We start from the raw sequence: 12813 nt of genomic DNA on the forward strand, positions 1-12813 counted from the left end.
TCAGGGGAGGGCCTGATTGGCTCTCCTGCATCCACAGCGAAGCACTGACCTTTCCAGTTCTACAAATGCCCCTTTTTAAGAACACAGAAAAGCCCTGATGGTAGCCCACTCTGATGGTAGAGCAAAGCGGTGAACCGAGCTTGCTATCTGGTTCTCTTTTAGAAACATCTCTTGGTCGTTGCCATGAGCACTGACTCAGGCCATCCACACACAACTCACTGTGTTAACACCCATCTCACACTGTCTCACACTGAGTATTCCCCAACTTAAAATACGGTCTAAGATAAAGCCTTCAATGCCACTTTACGAACTCCACATGTAATTTCTTTCAAATACGTGAGCACTGCGCAGTCTCTGGGAGCTTTCAAGGCTAGCTCTGAAATTCGTAGTAAAATTAAACTTCTCAACTTGAAAACTCAGACCTTACTTTGACTATCAGTAGTTCACGTGTGATAAATGCCTCAGTGGAAATCAAAACATTTTTAAAGTTATGCGCATGGGTTGCTAATGGACGGACAGCACCCACGCTCTGTGATTGGATCCCGAGACATAACAGACTCACTTTATATTTGTGTGCCTTTATAGAAGACTGGGCCATCATAGTATTTTTATTTTTTGTGACTCCCATCTACCGTGTTTGTCCCAGGGAACCTCGCTGTACTGCTTCAGGAACTCTGTGCGTCTTGCCTTTTCTTTAGCAGGGGGGCTGCAAGACCCGTACTCCTGCAGGTGGAGCTCCATGTCGAAACCCAAGTCTGACTGTCCCCGTCCAGGAAGTGCCTCCCAGTGACATCAGCTAGTAGATCTAAGTGGTGAGGGTGTCTGTGCCAAAGAGATTGAACATAGCCCGCGACTGTCATCCTCAGGAAAAGACGGTGCTTCACAGTCTAAGATGCTCTTTGAAGCTTGACTGCATGGTCCTTTGTGCTCCAGAGACTCAAAGTGCCGGCAGTCAGAGCAGAGGCGGGACAGAGGGTGGGCCTTTGGAGATCATTTCTGCATGTAATTAAGAAGCAAGGGTTACTGAGGTTGGGTTGGGTTCCTTTGGTTTTTGTCTCCTTGCAGTAGGGATAGAATTAACTTTTCTATCTGCCTTAAAGAATATCAGATTTTGGTTTTCATACTGTTCTAAGGGTGGGTGAGTGGGTGGGTGTGTGCGCACGCGATTTACATAGAGCATGGTCATTGTCTAAAATGTATAGTCTAGTTTGATCACATGATCATGGAATAATTGTTATTTATAGAATATAATTGAACTTAAATTATGTGAATGCTCAGAAACGTAGCTGTCCTCATTATTTCAACCAAATTCACTTTGTTAAGGGAAAGGGGACTGTATATGTTTATGTCAAGGCCAGCAAAATGGTGGGTGAAAGACATCTGATAATTCTCCATACAGTGTAAAAGCAAAGAGAAAATTCTCCAGAATGTTGGAATCCACTTTTCCCAGAATTCAACAGTTATTATTAAAGGGTGCAGCAATCCAAGGAGTGTGTGTTTATTAAGAGAGATGAGTCCAAAGAATAGTGGGCCGTGGAGTAGATATAATAACTTGCCTCATTCCCATCTCCACTGCAGGACACAAAGCTGAACCAGCAGCCCCATGGGAGTCACACAGAGGGGCACTATGAGCCGGTGCTCATTTCCAGATTATTGTCACTTGATCTGCTTGCCACTCCTTAGATGTCACCTGTAAGAATGCTCTTACTTGATTGGAGCTTTGTCAGGTGTGGCGAAGTTTTACCTCTCTCACATGTGCTGGGAGATCTTCGGGGAATTGATTAACGTGTGACTGCTTGAACCAGTGGAGAGCCTGTGGAAACAGCGATAGGCTAAGAATTTCAAGGAAAGCTGGGGAATGAGGCAGCCAGGGTTTGTTCCCAAGGGTCAGACGGTCACGCACATATGCAGGACTGAGCACGTCCGAAGGTTCCTCCTGACTCAGGAGGACCTGATAGCATCCCGAGTGCTCACCTTAAGTTGCCCCTGAGGCTCTGGGAAAGCAGGCAAGCCAAAGGCAGTGCTGTCTCCTCTGACCGAGTGTGGAAGGGTTGTCCCTGTAAGCACTCAACGCCCTGAGCACGTACGGGGAGTCTCACCGATTCAGGTAGGGAAATCTCTGTCCTGTCATCATCTGGTCGCTGAACTACCAGAGCAGACACTTGAGTGCACATGGCCCACAGAGAATGCAGACCTCCGAACTGTTTAGAAGACTAAGACCCAAAGGCTTCTACAAGTGCAATAAACCTCACAGGGAGGTAAAAAAAAAATAGGATTTCTGTCACCACAATATCCTGTAAAGTGTCCGGTTTCCCAACACCCCCTGCCCCCCCAATGAAGCTTTTAAAAAAAAGGTATATGAGTTATATGGCTTCCATGGAGGGAACCAGGGGTGGTAGAGTGTGGCCCAGCACATATGAAGCCCTGGCTTCCATGGTGGGAACCAGGGGTGGAGCTCCTCTGGTAGAGTGCTGACCCAGCCCAAATGGAGCCCTGGGTTCCATGGTGGCAAATGTCTGCAATCCCACCACTTGGGAAGGAGAGGCAAGAGGTCAGAAGTATGAGTTTGTCCTCAATTACATAGAGTTCCAGGCCAGCATGGGTTACTTGTCTTTAAAAACAAAGGTGGGAGAGTGTGAAACTGATGTTTTACTAAATGTTAATTCTGACGTTGAAAACACTAAAATGAAAACTTAACAAGGCGGCCCCAACACTGCGTCTGAACTGTCGGAAGAATGACAAAACTCGAATATAGGTCATTTCAGATTATCCAGTTCCAAAGGACAGAAACAAAAAAATAATAGAGTGAAGAAAAATAGTCTCAGAGGCCTGTGGAGTATGACCAAGCACTGTATCTTATGCTTGATTGGACTCTTTAAAATGGGGAAGACAAAAAAAAAATTTAATGGCCAAGGACTCCAGCTTTGTGTCAGCCACTGATTTGCAACTCGAGAAGCTAAGTGTGTACCACAAAGGAGAAGTCTGAAGTCTCGTGACTGGGTGTGTCGTCACGTTGTCCATGGCAGTCTGAAATAGGGAAGACATCGCTCAAACTTTGGGTGGTCTTCACCAAAAGCATGGAGACTGGAAGGTAGTTGAACAACATATCCAAACACAGAAAGTAAATGACTATCAAATAATTCAGTGTCCACCTCAGAGGTGAAGGGAGCGTAGAGCATCCCCGTGAGTTAGCAGTAGTGCACGTCCCTACGGTAATGCCAGCCAGAGTCCGTCAGGCTGAAAAGAGCATAGTAGCTCAAGTCTACACAAAGAAAGTGCTGGGAAAGGGAACTAGGTAAGTATATGATAAATTCATTTCTGTGCATAATTCTTTCCTTCCTGAGTTATGAAGCAACTGTATAAAATGATCATTTTTAATCTATTGTCATGGTCACACACACAAAAAAGTTGTATGACAAAAGTCCAAAGTCAGGGGACAGTAATAAAGTATTCTAGTTTGCTTTCTGTGATCAGCACCAGGACCAAAAGCACCTTGGAGAGGAAAGGGTTTATTTCAGCTCACATCCCAGCTAACAGCACTGAGTGATGCCTCAGAGCAGAAACCAATGTCTAATGCTATTTACCGGCGTGCTCTCTGTCTCTTTCTGCTGGTTTTGCTGGACAGTTCAGGCCCACCTCTCCAGGGCCAGTACTGCCCACAGTGGGCTGGGCCCTCCCACATCAATCACAATTCCTTGTAGACATGACTTCAGGCCAGTCTGGTGAGGCAGTTCTTCAACTGAAGTTCTCTCTTCCCAGGTGACTCTAAGTTATATCAAGCTGACGACAGAAACTGACCAGCACAAATAAGAACAAAAGTTTTGTATTCTAGTTTGTAAGTTAGGATACCGAGTCTAAAATCATCAGGGGAAACACTAAGAAAATCGCTGAAGACTATAAATCATGGATCACTGAGATGGCTCCGTCACTAACTAGTCTGATGATAGCTTCAGGCTGAGGCAATAGGAGGGTGAATTAGAAACCAACCTGGACTACATAGCAAGATCCTACCTCAATATAAATGTGTGTGTGTGTGTAATATATGTACTCACATAAAGACATTAGATGTAAATAATGCAGCACTTAGTGGGTAATAACTAGTTATAAATGACTAAACTTAAAAAAGAAAGCTCTTAATAACATAACCTTCAATATCGCAGAACAAGAACAACAGCCATAAAACAAGGAAAAGGCAGTAATGTAGACTAAATGGCCCACTGCATTAAGCACTAGTTGCTCAGGACTGAATACCTGAGTTCATTGCCCAGAACCTATATAAAACCCAGATACGGTGGCAGGCATTTATAATCGCAACACCTCAACAACACAAGAGAGGAGAAAAGCAAAACTGTCCCAAAGCTCAGGGGCCAGCTAGCGTGGAATACTTTGTCACCAGCAGAAACAAGATCCAGCAAGATAGAAGGGGAGAAACTCCTAGAAGCTGTTACCTGACCTCTGCATGCTGTGGCACCCCGGCATGTGTGTGCGCGCACACCAACATAATTTTTTAAGTATTTTTTTTAACAAAATCTGATGGGTGGAGAAAATAGAATCAACACACCTTTAGCTAGATTAGAAAAATGTAGCAGAGATTCAGATCATGCCAAGCATGAAGGATTACTCCTTAAAGAAATTAAAGAATTATGAGAACGCGTGTGTGTCCATGTGATATGTGGGGGAAACACTGGTCTTCAACTTGTTAGGATCAAAACCACGATGGAAATAAGTTTCTGGGCATGGCTGTGGTTTGGTTCACTGCAATGGGAAGGCCAACCCTGCTGTGGGTGACACCATAGCTGAGGTCCCCAACTGCATGCATATAAAGAAAGCTGGCTGAGCACCTGTATGTGTGCTGTATTCTGCTTCCTGACCAGATGTCACCCTAGACTCCTGCCTCTCGACTTTCCCATTATGATGGACTGTACCCTCACGCCGTGTGCCCCAAATAAACCTTTCAGCAAGTGTTTGGTTGTGGTGGATAGAGTTCTTCACTGGTGAATTCTTCCATTTAGGCAACCTACAGAATGAGAAAAGATCTTCACCAACCCCACATCAGACAGAGGGCTGATCTCCAAAATATACAAAGATTGCAAGAAATTGGTCATCAAAAGAGCAAATAATCTAATAAAAAATATGGGGTACAGACCTAAACAGAGAACTCTCAACAGAGAAATCTAAAATGGCAGAAAGACACTTAAGGAAATGCTCAATGTCCTTAGTCATCAGAGAAATGCAAATCAAAACAACCCTGAGATTCCATCTTACACCTGTAGAAATGACCAAGATCAAAAACACTGATGACAACTTATGCTGGAGAGGTTTTGAGGTAAGGGAAACACTCCTGCATTGCTGGTGGGAGTGCAAGCTGGTATGGCCCCTTTGGATATCAGTGTGGCGATTTCTCAGAAAATTAGGAAACAACCTACCTCAAGACCCAGTAATACCTCTTTTGTGTATATACCCTAAGGATGCTCAATCGTGCCACAAGGACATGTGCTCAACCATGTTCATAGCAGCATTGTTTGTCATAGCCAGAACGTGGAAACAACCTAAATGTCCCTTGACCATAGAATGGATAAGGAAAATGTGATACATTTACACAATGGAGTACTACACAGCAGAAAAAAATAATGACATCTTGAAATTTGGAGACAAATGGATGGAGTTAGAAAACATCATATTGAGTGAGGTAACCCAGACCTAGAAAGACAATTATTATATGTACTCACTCATAAGTGGCTTTTATACATAAAGCAAAGAAAACCAGACTACAATTCACAATCCCAGAAAACTTAGACAACAATGAGGACCCTAAAAGAGACATACATGGATCTAATCTACATGGGAAGTAGAAAAAGACAAGATCTCCTGAGTAAATTGGGAGCATGGGGACCATGGGAGAGAGTAGAAGGAGAAGGGAGAGGAAGAGGAGGGAGGGCAGAGAAAAGTACAGCTCAATATGAAATCAATAAAAAAAGAAAAAAGAAAAAATATTTAGCATTAATTATGGACAGATTCTTACAAATTATAGAAAATACCTTTGCCAACTCATTCCTTTGACCAATTATTTATACCAACATTTGACAAAGTAAAAATATCTATAGGCCAATATCACCTGATATGGATGCAGTACTCAACAAGAAATTAAAAAATGAATCCAGCAAGATATAGAAAGGATTATACACCATCACCCAATAGGATACAAAATTCAATGCACAAAATATTTCAGTCTGTGTACTGCATTACATTATTAATACATAGGACAAAAACAGTTTACCTAACAGGTACGGGAAAAGATGTAGCATTTGACAGACATTCACCACACTTTCTTCACGAACACATCCAAAAAATAAAAATGGAAGAACTTCCTCAACTAGATAAAGGCAAGCTGTGAAAACTCATAGTTAATATTTTAGTGGTAAAGGGTAAACTATCGTAGCTCCTCTGCCTCCTGAAAGCAGGAGAAGACGAAGTATCTGTTCAACCTGAAGTTCTAGACAGAGAATGAGCAGAATGAGGGAATAATAGGCATTCGGATCGGAAAAGAAAAACTTATTTGCAGGTGACATGCTCTTGCACAGAGAAAATGTTATGGGGCCATGCATGGTGGTCTGTACTTTTAATCCTAGCACTCTAGAGGCAGAGGCAGTTTGAGGCCAGCCTGGACTTACATAGTCATAGTCAGTTCTAGGCCAGCTGGAAGTACATAGAGAGACCCTGTCTCAAAAAAAAAAATCTCTCCCTCCCTCATATATATATATATATATATATATATATATATATATATATATATTTCCATAAGAAAACATTTATGTATATATCCATAAGAAAACTATTTTATATATAGATATATATCCATTAGAAAAATATTATGTATGTGGATATATATTAGGAAAAGTGTATATATGTATATATATAACAAGCTATTGTATATATGCATACATATATGTATATATGTATATATACATATATATGTATGTATATGTATATACATACATATATATGTATATATATGTATATACATACATATATATGTGTGTATATATACATATATATGTATATATACATATATATGTATATGTATATATGTATGTATATGTGTATGTATGCATGTATGTATATATGTGTGTATGTATATATATGTATATATATGTATATGTATATATATGTATGTATATATGTATATATATGTATATGTATATATATATACATATATGTATATATGTATTGTGTATATGTAAGTTATATAGTATATAACAAGCTATTGTATATATGTATATGATATATATATGGAGAGACATATATCCATAAGAAAACTATTAGACATAACAAATTTGTCAAGGTCAAGACAAGATTAATACAGAAAAATCAACTGATTTCTTGTATACTATTACTGAACAGTCTCCAAAAAAATTAAGACAATTCCATCTGCAGTTTTATCAAAAAGGATAAATATTTGGCAATAAATCTAACAAAAGAAGCCAAGACTCGTGCAATAAGAATCACAGAACATTGAAAAAGCTAAAGATACACAGATAAGTCCCTCACGCGAGGAGACAGGACTCTCTGGGTGGCATCACTCGCCAAATCGATTCGTAATTCAGTTAGTCGATACACTGGGTGTACATTTGTCATAAAAAAAAACAAATTAAGACTGTGGAAACATCTTGCATATCAAAATCTGAGATTTCATCCTCCTCGATTCCAAAGCTGCAATACCAAAGCAATAACCGCACAGAGATATGCATATAACTGGGATAAACTCAGGCTTCCAGAAATCCCTGTATTTATGATCAACTTAATCTTGGCAGTGGTTCCAAGACAGTTTGATGCGAGAATATGTGGCTTTTTCATAATAATGGCCTTTTATCATAATACTGCTATGATGGTCACATGTAAGAAAACAAAATCAGACCGCAACCTCATACCATATCCAAAAAAATGTCCTAAGTGGATCATAGACTGCAATTTAGAAACTAAAATAAAATAGAGCTCTTAGAAGAAAATGAAGGAATAAACCTTCATGCCATTGGGCTTCATGCATAACAAAAAAGATAAATTCTGTTTCATCAAAAAATTTTAAATGCCTCAACTCACACTGCCAAGAAAGCAGAAGGACATTCACATATTGTCCGAATGCTCTCAGGCCATACATCTGATAAGGGTCGAGTATCCAGAGCTCTCTCTCTTTCCTTCCTTCCTTTCTTTCTTTCCTTCCTTCCTTTCTTCTTCTCCTTCTCCTTTTTTTTTGTTTGTTTTTGATTTTTTTATTTTTTGAGATAGGGCTTCTCTGTGTGGCTCTGGCTCTCCGATAACTGACTCTGTAGACCAGGCTGGCCTTGAACTCACAGAGAGTTCTCTGCCTGCCTCTGCCTCCTGTGTGCTAGGATTAGGGGAATGTGCCACCACCACCTGGCCAGAACTCTTATGATTCAACAATAGAAAGAAAAACGTCCCGCTAATGGGGCAAAGAATTTGAATAAATGTTTCCCAGAGAAGATTGGATGTAAACATCCAAAACCAGGTAAAAAGAAACTCACTATTCGATCCATTCAGGAAGCAGTAAGAACCGGGAGATAGCACTTAGCGTTCACTGTTTCCCTAGATTTAGAAAAAAATGTTGGCAAGAATGGAGAGGACTGGAAGAGTCACGCCTTGCTGGTCAGAGTATACAATCCTGCTCACCTTTTACAGAAATAGGCTCGCCCTGTCTCACACTGCTAGACAGACAATAATGTGTGCCTTTCCTTAACTACTCAAAGTGGAGACAACTCTACGGCCCTCGGTGGATGAGTGGTTAACTGCTGGATCTCCATATGGTGTGATGTGACCCAGACATGAGAAGGAATAAACTCCTAGCATATGGTGCAGCATGGGAAGACCTCAAACACATTATTACATAAAGAGTAATGAAAAGAGCCAGATGCAGAAATCCATAAACTTGATGAGTCCATTTCTAGGAAATGTCCAAAATCTCCAAACCATAAGGATGGAAAGAAGATTAATGGTTTCCAGAGGCTGAGTGGGGAGAAAAATGGATAGTGATTGGAATGGGTATGGAATTTGAAAATGGTCTGGAATTGATGATGAACATTATATAACCTTGTAATAAATACTATATACTGGAGACCAATAAACTTAGATGAATTTTTGTCTCAGTTTAATCAAACCTGGTAAGGCAGCTTGCCTTACATGCCTGTTAATAAACTTCGGCTTGTCCAGAAATTCTTCCAGATGCTGTGAATTGAACTGCTGTCTCTATGGCTGAATGTGAGGGGAATGGAAACGGTGTTAGTGGGCTATCTTGAAGCGCGCGAAGCTAATTAGCCTTAACTATAAAATCCCAGAGTCAGATAACCAAGGATGAAAGCTGAAAGATCAGAGAAGCAGAGCAGCCAAACACCAGAGACTTCTTATCTCTATAAAATCTCAGACCAAACCGGGGGCCCGGGGGCGGGGGGGGGGGGTCCTGTCTCTACAAATCCTCAGACTTAATGCGTGTGAGATCCTGTCTCCACCTCCCGGATGCTGGGATTAAAGGCATGAGATCCCAAGTACTGGGATCAAGGTGTGAGCCACCACTGCCTGACTGTTTCTCTTTGATACTGGCTCGATCATCTGTAACGCTGAGTAGTCTGATCTTCCTGCTTCCTCCTCCCAAGTGCTGGGATTAAAGGTGTGTGCCACCACTGCCTGCCCTCTGTTGTTAACTAGTGGCTAGCTCCGCACTCTGATACCCAGGCAAGCTTTGTTTGTCAGAACACAAAGTATCATACAACGCTGTCTAGTTGTAGATTTTGTTCTCGCCGGTTGCGTTTGTTTCCATCACTATGACAAAGCACCTCCTGAGAAGGAGTAGCAAGGTGAAAGCTGTATTTTAGCCGCAGCTTTCAGAGGTCTCATCCAGGATCATCTGCCTCTATTGCTGGAGGCCTGGGGTGAGGCAGGACATCGACAGCCAGAGCATGCATTAAAGGACGTAGCTTATCTTGGGATGCTCAGTAACAGATGAAGGCTCCTGGGTGTGCATCTTGCCAGGGCACATGCCAGGTGACTCACTTCCTACAGCTCGGCTCTACCTTGTAATAGCCACCCCCTATGGATTCATCAGTAACCAATGCAATGAGGCCCCTCAAGAGCCCACGGAGCATCAGGCACTATTGAAATGATGTATTTACAAACAAGTGGGAAACCATGAAGTACTAAGTAGACTTTCAAGTAGTTTGTCTTTACCTAGCTTCCCAGAATCATTTCGGTATATCATCCCTTATCGAGAAAGATGTACAGGGAGGAATTATTTACTAAAAGTTCTGTCTTTTCAGTAAAATCATTAAATATTCATAATATTGTTAGGTAGTCTCAGAATAACCTAAGGTAGTTTGTAATTCTCTGAACTTGATAAAGGGCACTGTCAGATTCACTGTGAAAGTGTGCAAACTCAGAGTGTGCAGACTAAGAAAGTGTGCACATTGAGTGTGCAAACTAAGAGTGTTCAGCATGAGTGTGTGCAAACTGTAGGTCATACTGATAGTAGATTAGAACTGTCATGATTCTAAATAAAGAGGAGGGAGTTTTTTAAAACTTTTTTTTAAATGTGCATTGGTGTTTTGGCTTCATGTATGTGTGAGGGCATCAGATCCCCTGGAACTAGAGTTACAGATATTTGTGAACTGCCATATGGGTGCTGGGAATTGAACCCCGGTCCTCTGGAAGAGCAGCCAGTGCTCTTTACCACTGATCCATCTCTCCAGCCCCAGATGAGAGAGTTTTAAATCTCTTGAGTTATCTATCTGTTGTTCTCAGTTGACTGTTAAAGAATCTTAAGAAAACATAAATCCCTGTCCTGACATCGTTAGCATGAGCTCTCTCTTTGAGCTGGGCCTTGAGCTGCACCTGTAGCTCAGCCATCCAGGAGAGCAGCGACAGACCCCTAGGAACCTGTTCTCTTGGATTCAGGATGGGAATATACTCAATCCAAGTTTCCTTCTGGGCACGCTCAATGTAGTGTGTATTCACATAAATTCAAATTCAAGTTAGCGTGTCTTGTTCTGGTTACAGAAATAATTCTGCAGGCCACAGCAAATCATGATGACAAAGCTTAGAATCCTTAGTTACTGCCCCAGTTTGGGTGAACATGTCTTACTGTGCACATAGCCTGAGTTCTTTTCCTAATAAGTAGTGAAGATCATTCCAATCACTGGCAGCATGTATGTTTAATATATCTTCTATGTATATGATGTATATTTCATGTATTTTTAAACCCAATGTGCTTATTGTTCTATTGTACTTGGAAATACCAGTTTCTTCTCTCTTTTTTGCCATGAAGTACCCATTTATTTGAGTAGGCAAATGAGGGACTAAGTTTTTTTAATAAGCAAGCGTTGGATTGCTGTTCTGTTTTAAACATGTTAGTTTAGCTCTTTCAACCCGAGCAATCTTGGAAAAAACTTTTATCCTTTTTATTTATGTCAAATTTATTTTTAGGTAGAATCATACAATATGATCTAATTCAGAATACACTTTAGTTTCCGTGACTGACATGCCACTGCCATAAGGTCTCACCAAAGATTTCTCAAAATCATTTCTGCTCAGCACATTGTTTGAGGGCAACAACAAAATGATCTGAGACCGGACCAATTAAGCCTTTATTTAATGCTAAATCTGGTACACTCATTTGCATCTGAAGCACGGCCAAAATAGGAACGGTTCACGGGGTCACTGAGAAATGGGACTTGGGATCTAGTGATAGTTCAAACAGCTCAGAGAAAGAGCTGTGCTAATGCTAAGGAGAAAATGGCACCAAAATCCAAGCAGCGGCAGGAGGCCAGACAGGCGGGCAGACTGTAGAAGGGCAGGCATCCCGGGCCTTCTGGAGCTCTGTAGACTAACAAGTGTGAAGAGATTGGAATGAGGAGAGGAGGGAGTAGAGGGCTGGGAGACAAAACTACCACCACTTACGGAAGATAGCAAGTCTGAAAATCAAGCATGAGTTATCTGATGCCGACTTCTACTCGCAACTTCTGTTGTAATGTTATGTGCCAGGCCCGGTGGAAGAAAATCTAAATGTAAGGAAAGAGATGCTGTAAGCTGGTACCTCTGCCTCCTTCAAGCCCAACCTTGGGATTCAAGGAAGTGTCCTTCCTGCTTTTGCTATGCTGGGCACACTCTGCCAGCAGCTGAGATTGCCCTAGACTATCTCCGGGCTCATGGTGGTGGTGGTGCTTTGAACAAGGACAGGGGCCCAGTGTTTGGACTTTAAGTGTAGGAAGCTGAGTGGATTTTGGTGATTTCACAGGTCAAGAAAGCAAGCCCGAATCAAGATACTGTACACGACGACAGAAGAAATGAGGCCTGCTTCTCTACAAAAATCCCCTGGAGCTGCAATATTTGGCAGAAGAAGAGACATGAGAAATATTAAAACTCTAAAGACAAGCATGGAAAGAAACGCGCGATTAAAGAACAGAATCCTCTGATACCACCGATATCAAAAGAAAGCAAGAAATAACTTGACTTCCACATGTGCCTGTGGCCACTCTCAGGAGTTGTCTTCACACGCCACCTTCCTCTGGGACACTCTCGCCCAGTCCCATATCTTTGCGTGGATCTCACTGATCTATCTCAACTGGCAAACCCATCTCAAAGGAGATGGAAAAATTCCACAAATAGAACTCATCCCGCCCCACCCACCCCACCCTACCTTGCCCTTGGGTTCCTCTCAGGATCTCTCTTGAGTCATTTTGCCAAACCTGCTCTCTGCAAGTGCAGAGGTCTCCATAGGTCCTGTCCTCTGCTTCTGCAGCACGTGCATCAAAG

At 41.7% G+C, this 12813-nt stretch overlaps 1 long non-coding RNA gene across 1 annotated transcript in view; it reads right to left on the reverse strand.

Annotated features, from left to right (window-relative positions):
• Positions 1-1460: 1460 nt before the first annotated feature.
• Positions 1461-12813, reverse strand: part of LOC146889915 (uncharacterized) — a 29110-nt gene continuing 17757 nt past the window's right edge. Inside the window, exon 2 of the long non-coding RNA XR_014999440.2 lies at positions 1461-1813. This is a non-coding gene — a long non-coding RNA (uncharacterized LOC146889915). The remainder of the gene's footprint in view (positions 1814-12813) is intronic.

Source organism: Myodes glareolus, chromosome 24, assembly GCF_982192425.1.
Source record: "Myodes glareolus chromosome 24, mMyoGla1.1, whole genome shotgun sequence".
In the NCBI taxonomy this organism is placed as follows: Eukaryota; Metazoa; Chordata; class Mammalia; order Rodentia; family Cricetidae; genus Myodes; species Myodes glareolus.